The sequence below is a fragment of the Rhea pennata genome, chromosome 26 (genome assembly GCF_028389875.1).
Source record: "Rhea pennata isolate bPtePen1 chromosome 26, bPtePen1.pri, whole genome shotgun sequence".
NCBI lineage: Eukaryota > Metazoa > Chordata > Aves > Rheiformes > Rheidae > Rhea > Rhea pennata.
Genome location: NC_084688.1, coordinates 3,297,872 through 3,309,622, shown reverse-complemented (window position 1 = coordinate 3,309,622; position 11,751 = coordinate 3,297,872).

Genomic DNA, 11,751 nt, shown 5'->3' with positions numbered 1-11,751 from the left:
GTGGGGCACAGCCGTCCTGCCCGGCTGGGATGCGGCTCCTCCGCCGGGCACCGCCGTCCTGCCCGGCCGGGATGCGGCTCCTCCGCCGGGCACCGCCGTCCTGCCCGGCTGGGATGCGGCTCCTCCACCGGGCACCGCCGTCCTGCCCGGCCGGGATGCGGCTCCTCCACCGGGCACCGCCGTCCTGCCCGGCCGGGACGCGGCTCCTCTGCCGGGCACCACTGTCCTGCACCGGGATGTGGCTCTTCGCTGGGGACCATCATCTCAGGCCAGGGCATGGCTCCTCCATTGAGCACCACCATCCTGGGCCAGGACGCAGCTCCTCCGTTGAACACCACCATCCTGGGCTAGGACATGGCTCCTCCGTTAGACATTGTCAGCCTGGGCCAGGACACAGCTCCTCCGTTGAGCACCACCATCCTGGGCCAGGACATGGCTTCTCCTTTGGGCACCTCTGTCTTGCACCAGGACATGGCTCCTCCATTGGGCATCGCCATCATGCACCTGGACACAACTCCTCCACTGGGCTCCACTGTCCTGCCTGGCCAAGACGTGGCCCTGGGTGTCTCCATCCTGCCTGGCCAGGATGCAGCTCCCGGCTTCCCCATGCTGCCTGGTCGGGACCTGTCAGTAAGGCCACGGTCCCCATGCAGCAGCATCGGGCTGGTGACAACCTGCTGGCCTCCGGCGATGCTCTCTGACTTCCCGTGGCCACGAGCGATGTGGGGTGCACCTGGGCCGTGGCACGGGCAGGCGCCGGCCCCATGTGTCCCTTCCTTTGGGGATGCCCCAACGAAATGCCCGTGCGCCGCCTGGGGAACCGCAGCCTCTGGGATTTCCCGCGAGGGACCCCGAGGTAACCGCACCGCAGCCGCTGCACGGGGGCCCCCAGCGCCGGCGGCCGCGCAGCCCTGCGGGAAGCGCGGAGCAGCTCCCCGGGCGCCGCGGGCAGATTTGAACTGGTGGTGGGGCTGTGTGGGGGGGGGACACGGCGTGACGGCAGCGGCGGCAGCGGCGTCTCACCCAGGCCCCGTGACCTGGGCTCCGGCCAGCTCGGGAGGAGGGTTGCGGCCAGGCCGGGGGGCCGCGGCGGCGCCGGGGAGCGCCCAGGGCTTCCCGCCGGCCGGGCCGGGCCGGGCTGGGCTGGGCAGGGAGGCGGCGAGGCGCGAGGGAGTCCCGCGCCGGCCCCCGCGCCGGGTGCCCCGGCTCCCCCCCCCCCCCAGGCGCCGCTCGCTCTGCCTGGGCGCCGCAGCCAAACTCGCGCTGTTCCAGTTGGCCCCGGCCAGCACCGAGTTATCTGCAGCTCCTCGGCGGGTCACATTTTCCACTGCGGCGTGTTTGTGTTTGAAACGCGGCCGGGAGGAGGGGAGGAGAGGAGGGAGCCGGAGCGCGATCCCTGCCGGATCCGCACCGCGGGCGGCGGGGCGGCGCGGGAACGCCGAGTTGCTGCCGCAGGGCCGGGAGCGGGGCTCAAACCCGGCGCGGCGGCGGTACCGAGGATGGGAGCGGTGCCTGGGCACTGGAGCAATGCCCATGGGTGGGAACAATTCCTAGATACGGGAGCAATTCCCAGGGACAGGAGCGGTGCCTGGGGGTGGGAGCATCGTCTGGAGATGGGAGTGGTACCCAGGGATGGGAGCAGTGCCCAGGGATGGGAGCAATTCCGAAGGATGAGAGCAGTGCCCAGGGATGGGAGCAATTCCCAGGGATGGGAGCAGTACCCAGGGATGGGAACAGTACCCAGGGATGGGAGCAGTACCCAGGGATGGGAACAGTACCCAGGGATGGGAGCAATTCCCAGGGATGGGAGCAATATGCAGGAATGGGAGCAGTACCCAGGGATGGGAGCAGTTCCTGGGAGTGGGAACGCTGCACAGAGACGGGAGCACCAGCCACTCCGGGAGCTCCCCCCCCGCCCCAGAGCCGGGACCCGATGCCACTTTCGTTGCCCTCCGCCGCTACCAGCTCCTGCAGCCCATGGAGAGCCGAGATGAGGCCGCGGCATCGGCTCCACCGCAGCATCAGCTCCACCGCGGCATCAGCTCCACCGCGGCATCGGCTCCGCTGCAGCATCGGCTCCACCGCTGCATCGGATCCACCGCACCGGCAGCCCTCGGCTGAAGTCAGCCTCCTCCTCTTCCTCCTCAGGGCCCGCCAGGCATGGCCACGGGCGCGCCGGGGGCCAGCGGCAGCCCCAGCCGGGGCTTGTAGCAGCCGCCGGGGCCGCGCGCGGTTCCTCGAGCGAGAGAGCCGGCGCCAGGCGCAGCCGGAGGGGCCGGCGCCGGGGCCCGGATCCTCGCCCTGCTTCCTCGAAGGAGCCGGCCGCGGCGTGCCAGGGTGACGTTGGCGGCTCGGGGCCGGCTGGCCCCGCTCCTGCCTGACCTGTTTTCTCTCCTCCAGCCCTTTCCTCGCTCGCCGCGTCCCTCCGGCCCGGCCGGGCCCCGGTGCCGGGAGCGGAGCGCGCCGCCGGCTTCCTGTGTGGGCGGAGGAATTTGGCGCGGGGCCGCCGGCATCGGCATCGGCAGCCGCCTGCCGCGCGCTGCCGGGGAGTGCGGTGCCGCTTCGGGGAGGGGAGGGGGACGGCGGGCAGATTTGGGGCCCGGCCCCGCTGCCCCGGCACCTTCGGGATGTCTTCGCGCCACCCACGTGCTGGCAGTGGCTGCGGTGACGGATGGGGGCCCTCGGCGTGAGCCCGGCCTCCAGCGCTGCCCCTGTGCCGGAGCATCCTCGTCCCTGGGTCCCAGCGGGTGCTATGGGGTGCAGGGGGCTGTGGCGGGATGGGGACCCCCCAGCCCTGCCACTCCCGGTGCTGCCCCCCCCACCCCGGGGAGCTGCTCTCCTCTGCACCCGACTTGGCCGGTCTGGGCTCAGCCCTGGAAGCAGGAGGGGTCGGTGTGGCATGGGCACCCCAGGGGACCTTTTGCTCCCCTCCCTGGGAACTGCTCCCATCCCTGGGTGCTGCTCCCATCCCTGCATATTGCTCCCATCCTTGGGAAATGCTCCCATCCCTGGGTGCCGGAGCATCCCTGGGTACTGCTCCCATCCCTGCATATTGCTCCCATCCTTGGGAAATGCTCCCATCCCTGGGTGCTGCTTCCATCCCTGGGTACTGCTCCCATCCCTGCATATTGCTCCCATCCTTGGGAAATGCTCCCATCCCTGGGTGCTGTTCCCATCCCTGGGTACTGCTCCCATCCCTGCATATTGCTCCCATCCTTGGGAATTGCTCCCATCCCTGGGTGCTGTTCCCATCCCTGGGTACTGTTCCCATCCCTGCATATTGCTCCCATCCTTGGGAATTGCTCCCATCCCTGGGTGCTGCTCCCATCCCTGGGTACTGCTCCCATCCCTGCATATTGCTCCCATCCTTGGGAATTGCTCCCATCCCTGGGTGCTGTTCCCATCCCTGGGTACTGTTCCCATCCCTGCATATTGCTCCCATCCTTGGGAATTGCTCCCATCCCTGGGTGCTGTTCCCATCCCTGGGTGCTGCTCCCATCCCTGCATATTGCTCCCATCCCTGGGAATTGTTCCCATCTCCAGCAGGCTCAGGATGGCCGACACAGCCAGCGGCAGCGGAGGAGAGCGCAGAGCCGGCTTGGCCGTGGGGCGCCGGGATGTGACCTCACCACACATCCCGGGAGCAGCCGCGAGGGCCGGGCTGCGAGTCCCTTCCCACCGGCCTGGTGCGGGAGCAGGAGTGGGAGCAGGCACGGGAATGTGCCGGGAGCTGTGCACCGGGCCAGCGCCCAACCCAGCTCCCTGGCAGCTCTCCGGGGATGCCGGGGAGACGTGGGAGCCGGGACGCGCTGCCAGCTGGAAGTGTCCGCAAGGCGGCTGCCCCGGGCGACGGGGGCTTCCCAGGAGCGCGAGAAGGGCCCGGCCGCGGCTCAGGGGGGATGGACGGGGGACGGAGCTGCTGGATGTGGGACGAAAGGGAGCGATGGAAGGAGAGGAGTGTGCTGCAGAGGGATGGAGGGCTGGGAGCCGATGGGGAGGGACAGTCGGAGGGATGGTGAGTGCAGGGACGGACGGACGGAGGGATGGGCATAGGGATGAACGGATGGGGAATGCTGGAGGGAGGGATGTTTGAGGGAGGGATGCTGGAGAAGGAGATGCTGGAGAAGGGGATGCTGGAGGGGAGATGCTGGAGAAGGGGATGCTGGAGGGGAGATTCTGGAGAAGGGGATGCTGGAGGGGGGATGCTGGAGGGGAGATGCTGGAGGGGGGATGCTGGAGGGGGGGATGCTGGAGGGGGGGATGCTGGAGAAGGGGATGCTGGAGAAAGGGGTGCTGGAGAAGGGGATGCTGGAGAAGGGGATGTTGAAGGGGGGGATGCTGGAGAAGGGGATGCTGGAGGGTGGATGCTGGAGGGGGGATGCTGGAGGGGGGGATGCTGGAGAAGGGGATGCTGGAGAAAGGGGTGCTGGAGAAGGGGATGCTGGAGAAGGGGATGTTGAAGGGGGGGATGCTGGAGAAGGGGATGCTGGAGGGTGGATGCTGGAGGGGGGATGCTGGAGACACTAAGTCGCGGCTCTGAGTGGTGTAGGCCTGGGGCACTCCAAGGCAGCCCGGACTCCCCTGAGTGAGCACGGACCCCCTTTTCTCTCTGCCAGCTCTGCGGGCCCCCGCCCGCCTGCAGGGCGGCTCGAGCATGGGGCTGGGGGGGGGGCTGTGCCTGGGGGGCTGGGGCAGCGGTCACGTCCCCACCGGTGGGATGGGATCACTGGCCACGGCTCAGCCCCAGCGCTGCCCCACGGCTCAGCCCCAGCATTGACCCATGGCTCAACCCCAGCATTGACCCATGGCTCAGCCCGAGCTCTGCCCTATGGCTCAGCCCCAGCACTGCCCCACGGCTCAACCCCAGCACTGACCCACAGCTAGCCCCGGCACTGCCCCACGGCTCAGCCCCCTATCCAGCAGCACAGGGCAATGCCGATAGGAGGAGTGTTGGGATCGGGCCACGTGTGGGGCCAAGCAGGGCTGGGACATTGCCGCAGCGTCCGGCCCCGCTCGTCCCCCTGCGCCCCCCGGCGCAGCCCCTCACCGCCCCTCCTGCGGCCGCCCCTCCGCTTGCCGACGTGGAGGCTGTGCCGGAGACGTGTCAGCGCCGTGGGGTGGGAGCAGGGCATTGCCTGGGCCTGCCCCAAATTTCGGGGGGGAGGTGGGGGGGGCGGTGAAGTCCCTCCGCAGCATCTGGGCGAGGGAAGAAGGGAACGGCCCGGCGGGGCCGGAGCGATGCGCCCGGCACCGGAGCCGCAGCCGGATCCCCGCTGGGCTGCAGCCGTCCCTGCCCCGGTCCCCCGTGGGGGGGACACGTCTGCTTGTGCTGGGGGGGGGGTGTGCTTCCGTGTGCGTGCACGGGGGGTAGATCTGCAGGCGTGCGTGGAGCATGCACGCGTGTGCACACGCGTGTGCAGCCGCGGCTCGGCTCTGCCGGGTGGAGCTGCGTGTTCACGTCCGCGCGTGTGTGCGCGTGTGCGCGCGCGCGTGCAGCCCGGCCGTGGGGCGCGGGGCCCTGCTCGCACCCGGCCTCCCACGACCCCCGCCGCCCTGCCTCCCTTTCCCCCTTCTACCCACCCGCGCGCGCGTGGGCGCTTGTGCAGCGCCCGGCACACGCGTGGGCGCGGGGAGGGCACGGCGACGCTGCCGGGAACTGCAGCCCCCCCCGACGGTCTCGCGGAGGCCGGGGCGGGGGGGGGGGGGGGGCGGACTTTTTTGGCTTTGCCCTTTTTCAGCCTTTTCCAAGTCTTTTGTCCGGTGGTCCCGCCCCCGGACAGGCCCCGCCCCCCCGCAGTGTTGCCACACCCTTTCCCCCCCGGCGCTCCCCCCCCCCCAAATTTCCACGTCTGTTCCCCCTCCCCCCCCGCCAATGCGGCAGGGCCGAGCCCCAGCGTCTGGGGATGGGACGTGGCGGGGACAGGGGACACCGTGGGGACGGGGGACACCTTGGGGGTGAGGGACACCATAGGGGTGGGGGACACCGTGGGGATGGGGGACACCATGGGAGTGAGGGACACCATGGGGGTGGGGGACACCATGGGGTTGGGGGACACCGTGGGGACACGTGATACTGCAGGGACGGGGGCACTGCAGGGGTGGAGGAAGGCCATGGGGATGGGGGACACAACAGGGATGGGGGACACCACGGGGAAGGGGGGGGACACAGCAGGGACAGGGGGACATGGCAGGGATAGGGGGACATGGCAGGGATGGGGGACACCACGGGGATGAGGGGGACACAGCAGGGAGAGGAGGACATGGCAGGGATGGCAGGGAAACGTGGCAGGAATAAGGGGGGATGCAGCAGGGATGGGGGATGTGGCAGGGATGGGGGGCATGTGGCTGGAATAGGGGGGACGTGGCAGAGGTGGGGGGACACAGCCGGAAGGGGGGGAAGTGGTAGGGACAGTGCAGCCTGCGAGGGAAGAGTTAACAGCCCCCCCCCTCCCCCCCCCCCCCCAGCCCAGTGCAGGTCCCGGAGGCAGGGAACTGGGATGAACTGGGGGAAGGGATGGGAGGAAGATGCTGACGTGGGCTGGGAGTTGGGGTGGGAAGTGGCCAGAGAAGAGGAGGAGGAGGAGGAGGAAGAGCCGAGGCTGGGCTCGGGCATTGCTGCTTCAGCTTGACCAGAGTCCAGCTCCAGCTGGAGGGACCCTGGCGTCCGGGGCCGGGGTGGTGGAGCTGGAGGGGCCGGGATGGGGGCACCGGCCCGGCTCCCCCTGCCCGGCCCCAGGCTGAGCCCTGCCCTCGTCTGGGGCGGTTCGGCCCTCCCATCGCAGCAGGGACCAGCACCCTTCAGCCCTGGGGACCCCAATACCCCTGGTTTCCAGGGACCCAGAGATCCCCCAGCCCTGGGAGACCAGGGACCCCCAGCTTTGAGGGACTCAAGGACTTCCTAGCCCTGGGAGACCAGGGACCCCCAGCTTTGGAGCCCCAGCTTTGGCGCCCCAGCTTTGGGGACTTAGGAAAGCGCCCAGGACCCTGGCACCCCAGCCTGGACTGGTTGGTCTGGGCACCCTGCTGGTGTAGGCAAGGGCCCCTGCGGCCAGAGGGCTGGAAGAAAAGGGAGGAGAGGCTGGGGGGCTGGTGCCAGGAGCGGAGGGGACCCCCACCCCGGGCTTTGCGATCTCAGAGCATCCTGCCTGTAGAATGACCCCTCTCCCCAGAGGCCATCCTCCGTAACCCCTTACATGGGGGGTTTTCCTGCATTCGTCCATGCCCTCTGTCTGTCCCTCTCTCTGCCTGTCTGTCCATCTGTCCACCCTCAGCCTATTTGGCTGGAGGACCCCAGCCCCCTAAATCTAAATTGAATTTCGTATAAAAGGAGGCACCACCAACCCACAACTTGACAACCACAACCACCTGTCAACTACAACCTGACAACTGCAACCACCTGACAACCCCAAGCACTTGGTGATCGCAACCACCCAACAACCCCAAACCAACAGCACCATCCAACAACCTCAGCTGAATGTTACAAATTCAGCCCCACTCCAACAACCCCAATCCCACCCTAACACCTTCACCCAGCAACCCCAACCCAACCCCACCACCTTCATCCCAGAAACCCCCACCCCACCACCTTTACCCCAGCAATTCCAACTCCTTCACCCCAGCAACCCCAGTCCCACCCCGATGCCTTCACCTCAGCAACCCCAACACTTTCACCCCAGAAACCCCAACCTAACTTCAACACCTTCACCCCAGCAATCCCAACCCAACCCTGACACCTTCACTCCAGTGACCTCGACCCAACCCCGATGTTTTCACCCCTGGAACTCCAGCCCAATCCCAACTCAATCATGACACCTTCACCCCAGCAACCCCAACCCAACCCAGCCTAACATAACCTCTGCAGAAGAGTGTATCTGCCACCCATGTGGCACCTGGTGTGGGCTTGATGATGGATTTTGCAGCTCATGGAGACCTTGTTCCTCCATTTCCAGGTTCTACCAAGCTCCTTGACCTCCCTGACAGCCTCTCTTGACCTCCCTCCCAGGAGTGAGATACCCCTGAAGTCCCAGCTCCGGGTGGCAGCGGGAGGCATGGCTTGAAGTGTTGCAGCCCCGGTGCCCATGGACGTGGTGCAGGTCATGCCAGGCTCTGCCCCGGTGACCCGCTGAGGTGGGCGCCCACCCACGCCAGGGTGAAGGCCCTGCCCATCTCCCCAAAACTCAGCAAAGCACTTGGCCCACTGGGTGCCTGGATGGGAGCTATGGGGCTGGGGGTCCCCCTAACCCCCCTTGGGCATCTCCACTGCATCTGGCTTTGCAAAACTGCCCGAAGGACCGGGGCTTGGCGTGGGGGTCGTGGGTGGTGCCGCCTTCTGCACCGGCCGCCTGGGTCCTCCCCGGCTGCTGGGGGGCTGGAGCGGCGGGGGGGGGAGGAGGAGGAGGAGGAGGAGGAGGAGGAGGAGGGTGCGAGGCGGGCGCCCGCGGCCCCACGCCCCGTCCACGTGGCGCTGGGGCCCTCTTCCCACCGCGGGAAGGGGAGCGAGCGAGGGCCGAGGGGAGCGAGCCCGGCCCGCCTGGAATGAGGTCACTTGGAAGAGCCGCGCCGCGGAGAAATCCCGGCCAGGCTTGGGAGCCGGCCGGGAGCCGCGCTGCCCGCAGGGGCCGCAGCCCCCCAGCACCCCCGGGCCCCTGGAGCGGGGACGGCGTGGGGGGCAGCCGCGGCCCCCGTCTCACCCCGTCCCGGCGGCCGGGAGCTGGATTGGGGGGGGGGGGCGGATGCACACACATCTGGGGGGCTCGGCGGCTGTCCCCACGGCAGAGAGCCCCCCTAGGGCTGGGAAGGCACCCGGAGCTGGGAGACACCCAGGGGAGGGGGACGCCCTGGGGAGAGGGGCAGGGACCTCCCCCCCCTCCCGGGGACTCGGGAGGCTCCGGGGAGGCTCCGGGGAGCAGCCAGAGCATGGTGGGGGGGGTGGTGGTGGATACCCCCCGGCTGCATCACGCTGCCGCGACGCCCAGCGTCGCCCCAGGGGAGGTGGGGGGGCCATGCGGGGCTGTGGCCAGGTGCAGCCAATTCTTCGATGAAACTGAAAAGGAGAAAGGGGGGGGAAATAAAAAAAAAATAAAAAAATAAAAAAAGGAGAGAGAGAGAAAGAAAAGAAACCTGGCAATGGAAAATGTTCGGCGTGTCCCTCGGCCCTCAGAGTTTCCATCGCGGGCTCGGCAAGCCGAGACGGCCGGCGAGGCGGCCGCGGCCCGGGGGCCCCGCCGCGCTGCCCGGCCCGCGCCGGGTGCTGCCGGCGGCTCCTTCCCCGAGCCCCCCGGCCCCAAGGAGCCCCCCGAGCGAGCCCTTCCCCCCCCGGGGGCGGCGGGGACGTGACCCCCACCCCCAACCTCAGTGCTGCTCGGGGCACCGGGGTGGGGATGGAGCCTGGGATGCAGACGGGGGGGGGGGGGTCCCCACGGGTCCCGGGCACACGGCCGGCTGCGAATCCCGGGAAGACAGGGGCTGGGGTCTCCCAAACCAGCCCCCAGCGCTGCAGGAGGGGCCCCCACTCCCCACCCCTAGCCGGCTTGTTGGGGGGGGGGGAGGGTTGCCGGGTGCAGAAACCCAGCGGATGTGGACACGGGGACGCATCCCCCGGGAAGGAGGGGGGCCCTTGGGGTGCCCCTTGGGGGTGGGTCCCCACCTTTGCGGACCCCAGCGAGCAGCCCCCGGGCTGCCCGGGGCCCCGTGGGCGCGGGAGCCGCGCGGCTCGCTGGCAGCCCAAAGGCCAATTAAGCAATTGCCCTGGCTGCTTTGAACGGCGGCTGGAAATAGCCGGCGCAGTCGCTGCCCGTGATTACTGGGTTTTGCCCTGCCGCCGCAATTGAGGGTGCCGAGGGCCCGCCGGCCACCAGGAATAGCCGGGGCGGTGCCGGCTGCGGGCTGCGGCCGCGCGCCCCGGCCTGGAGCGGGGAAACTGAGGCAGCCGGCCCCCGTCCGCGCCACGGCACGTGTCCCCCCCCACCCCTTCCCAATGCCGGGTGCAAGGAACCCAGGCGTCCGGGGCGGGGGGTGGCCCTGCGAGCCTGGGGTGCCCACGCTGACGGCGGCGGGGTGCTGGGGAAATCCCCGCCAGCGCCGGCCGCGACGCTGGGAGCAGGACGCCTGGGTCCTCCACCTTGTTGGGGGGCTTTGGGGGAGCAACGCGCCCCCCCCCCCAAGGAAGGGACCCCCATGGGCACCGAACGCCTTCGGCTAAAGGCTCGCAGGGGCCAGTGGCAGCCTCGGTCCCCCACCAGCCCCCGGCTGCCCCCGAGCCGGGAGTCCACCCCGCATCCGCCCGGAGCAGCAGCCGGCTCCCCGGGACGAGCAGGGACCCGCGGCGGGATGCGGACGCCTTGCACCCGGCTGGGGCCGGGCCACGAGCACCCACGAGCAGCCGCCGGCGCCCGGGCCGCGGAGCGAGGAGCAGCGCGAGGAAAAAGGGAGTTAATCGGCTCCATGTGTCCGCGCCGCCGAGGGGAGTTAACTCGCTCCAGATGCCTGTGTCTGCTCCAGCTCGCGCGGCACAGGCAAACAAGCCCCTCCGCTCGCCTCCCCCGGCCCCGCGGCCCCGGCGGCTGCGCTTTTCGGCAGGTCGAAGCGCAGCCCGTGGGCGACCCGCGCAGCGCGGGTGCGGGTGCTGGTGTGGGTGCTGGTGCTGGTGCGGATGCGGGTGTGGGCACGGGCAAGGCGGGCGCATCGCCGCCTCTGCCCCGCTCGTCCCCGTCCCCGGGGGGCTCGGGCGACCCCATCCTCGCTCGCAGCCACCGACCCGCTGGGGGCCGCGTCCTCCGCCCGTCCCAGCCCAGTTGGCACCAGTGATCCCAGTGGGGCGCACGGGGAAGGGGTGGCAGCCCCCTGCAGGGATGGGGCGGGCGGGGGACGTGGGACACCCCATCACCCCCGCCGCCCTCGCCCCGGCGCCATCCGTCCTCGCGCGGGTGCTGTGGGCCAGTCCCCGTCCTCGCGTGGGTGCCGCCGGGGCTGGTGTCTCCCGTTTCACTTCCTAGGATCCTGATGGCTTTCCCAGGCTTTTTATTATTATTATTATTATTATTACTATTATTATTATTATTATTATTATTATTATTATTATTTTCAAAGCGGGATTTCTTCCCTCTCTCTTTTTCCCCTCCCTCGTCCTTCTCCTTCCCCCCCAGCCCCCATCCCCTGCACGAAACCCTCCTGCATTCCTCGGGCGGGCGGCCGGGGCTGATGAGGTGGCATTGGCCCCCCTCCTCCCTCCCGCGCTACATGCATATAAAAAACGATGACATTCTTTTCTTTTCTGTCATGCTGCAAAAATTAAAGACACATCTTCAGCCTGGAGCGCGGCCAGGGGTTTTCGAGTCGCAGAGGCATGATTGGAGGAGTCTTCGCCTGCAACGTGTCTCGGATGCATAGATACAGGCTTGAAAGCCGGCCAGCTGCTCCGTGTGCGTGCGTGTGTGTGTGTGTGCGTGTGTGCGGGTGTGCGTGTGCGTGTGTCTGGGTGTGCAACTCGCACAGATAACTCCTTCTGCTGTTTTATTTTTTTTTTCTTTCTTTGCATTTAATTGCAGGCTGGAAAAAAAGACCTGGAGAGGTCACCGGCGCAGCCTTTTTTTGCTCTCAAGTTCGACGTGTCTCTTCCCCACCCCCCGTTCTTGCATTATTTCATTTTTTTTCCTTTCCACCCCCCCCCCCCCAGCAAAAATAATAAATAATTCGGTCTCTCATTGCGAGCTACCGCTCGGACGCGGGTGTTTAAAGCAGGGGGGAAGCCCG